The 2512-nt window shown below is 28.9% G+C and overlaps 1 non-coding gene across 1 annotated transcript; it reads right to left on the bottom strand.

The window, feature by feature from the left end:
- Positions 1 to 2137: 2137 nt before the first annotated feature.
- On the bottom strand, positions 2138 to 2245 carry LOC112768838 (small nucleolar RNA R71). Its single transcript, XR_003186221.1, has one exon. It is a non-coding gene; the product is annotated as a small nucleolar RNA R71 (small nucleolar RNA).
- Positions 2246 to 2512: the final 267 nt, after the last annotated feature.

The following is a 2512-nucleotide window of genomic DNA, read 5'->3' as shown; positions in this document are numbered from 1 at the left end:
AGTTTGGCTGGCCATTTGGCCATGTCTAATTCTTTTGGACAGAAGCTTTAGACTAACATTGCATGAATCCTAGAATTCTTATTAAAAATTTTGAATTTCTTTATTTTCTTTTTCCAAAATAATTTCAAAAAAATACAAAAAGTTTAATAAAATCATAAAAACCAAAAAAATTTTGTGTTTCTTGTTTGAGTCTTGTGTCAAATTTTAAGTTTGGTGTCAACTGCATTTTTTTAATTTAATTTTCTTAAAATTTTTGAAAATTCATGCATTATGTTCTTCATGATCTTTAAGTTGTTCTTGATGATTTTCTTTGTTGATCTTTACATTTTTTTGTTTTGTGTCTTTTCTTGTTTTTCATATGCATTTTCAAATTGTTAGTGTCCCTTGTACAAAAGTTCTTAAGTTTGGTGTCTTGTATGTCTTTCTTTTCTTAAAAATTTTCAAAAATATGTTCTTGATGTTCATCATGATCTTCAAAGTGTTCTTGGTGTTCATCTTGATATTCAAAGTGTTCTTGCATGGATTATTTGTTTTGAACTTAAATTTTTATGTTTTGTTTTATTTTGTTGTTTTTCTCTCTCCTCATTAAAAATTCAAAAGTAAAAAAAATATCTTTTCCTTATTCTTCTCATAATTTTCGAAATTTGGAGTTGACTTGGTTAATAATTTTTAAAATTTAGTTGTTTCTTGTTAGTCAAGTCAAAATTTTAATTTAAAAACTTTATCTTTTCAAATCTTTTTCAAAATCAATTCTTTTTCATTTTTTTATGATTTTCAAATTTCATTCTTAAAATTTTTCAAAATCTTTTTCATTTTTCTTTTAATGTTTCCAAAATTTTAAAACTAATTTTTTCAATATCCTTTTCTTAATTTTATTTCATATTTTCGAAAATCCCTGCTAACAATTAATGTTTTGATTCAAAAATTTCAAGTTTGTTACTTTCTTGTTAAGAAAGGTTCAATCTTTAAATTCTAGAATCATATCTTTTAGTTTCTTGTATGTCAAGTCATCAACTTTAATTTTAAAATCAAATCTTTTTAATTTTTTTTCAATTCTTTTTCAAAATAAATTTCATTCATATTTTTTTAAAATTTTAATTTCAAAATCTTTTTCTAACTTCTTATCTTTTCAAATTTTATTTTCAAATATTTTTCAACTAACTACTTGACTTGTTTGTTTTAATTTAAAAAAGTTTACTATTTCTTATCTTTTTCAAAACCACCTAACTACTTTTCCACTTCTAATTTTCGAAAATCACTAACCACTTTTTTAAAAATCTTTTTAATTAACTAATTGTTTTAGTTTTTAATTTTCTTGTATTTCTTTTTCAAATTTTCGAAACTAACTTAATTAATTAAATAAAAATAAAAGTATTTTTCTTTTCCCTCTTCTTAAAATTCAAATACTCTCTCTCTCATCTCTTTCTATTTATTTTATTTATTTACTAACATTTCTCCCTCTCTCTATGTTCGAATTCTTTTTATTCTCTCTCAACCTCATTCTTCTATTCTTCTTTTCCTCTGACACATAAAGGAATCTCTATACTGTGACATAGAGGATTCCTCTTCTCTTTTTGTTCTCTTCTTTTTCATATGAGTAGGAACAGGGATAAAGACATTCTTGTTGAAGCTGATTCTGAACCTGAAAGGACTCTGAAGAGGAAGCGAAGAGAAGCTAAAGCACAACACTCCGGAGAGGACCTTACAAAAAATTTTGAAAAAGAAGCAGACATGGCATCCGAACCCAACAACAATGCTAGAGATGCAAAGAAGATGCTTGGTGACTTTACTGCACCAACTTCCAACTTCTATGGAAGAAGCATCTCAATTCCTGCAATTGGAGCAAACAACTTTGAGCTTAAGCCTCAATGAGTTTCTCTAATGCAGCAGAATTGAAAGTTTCATGGACTTCTATTGGAAGATTCTCATCAGTTCTTAGCTGAATTCTTGTAAATCTGTGACACTGTTAAGACCAGTGGGGTTAATCCTGAGGTCTACAGACTTATGCTTTTTCCCTTTGCTGTAAGAGACAGAGCTAGGATATGATTGGACTCACAACCTAGAGAAAGCCTAAACTCTTGGAAAAAAGTTGGTCAATGCTTTCTCAGCCAAATTCTTTCCACCTCAAAAGATGAGCAAGCTTAGAGTGGAAGTCCAAACCTTCAGACAGAAGGAAGGTGAATCCCTCTATGAAGCATGGGAAAGATACAAGCAATTGATCAGAAGGTGTCCTTCTGACATGCTTTCAAAATGGAGCATCTTAGGTATATTCTATGATGGTCTGTCTGAATTGTCCAAGATGTCATTGGACCACTTTGCTGGTGGATCTCTTCATCTGAAGAAAACACCTGTAGAAGCCCAAGAACTCATTGAAATGGTTGCAAATAACCAGTTCATGTATACTTCTAAAAAAATCCTATGAATAATGGGATGACATAGAAGAAAGGAGTTCTTGAGATTGATACTCTGAATGCCATATTGGCTCAGAATAAAATATTGACTCAGCAAGTCA

The sequence above is a fragment of the Arachis hypogaea genome, chromosome 17 (genome assembly GCF_003086295.3).
Source record: "Arachis hypogaea cultivar Tifrunner chromosome 17, arahy.Tifrunner.gnm2.J5K5, whole genome shotgun sequence".
NCBI lineage: Eukaryota > Viridiplantae > Streptophyta > Magnoliopsida > Fabales > Fabaceae > Arachis > Arachis hypogaea.
Note: the sequence above shows the minus strand (reverse complement) of the source record. Positions and strands in the feature narration are given on the sequence as shown.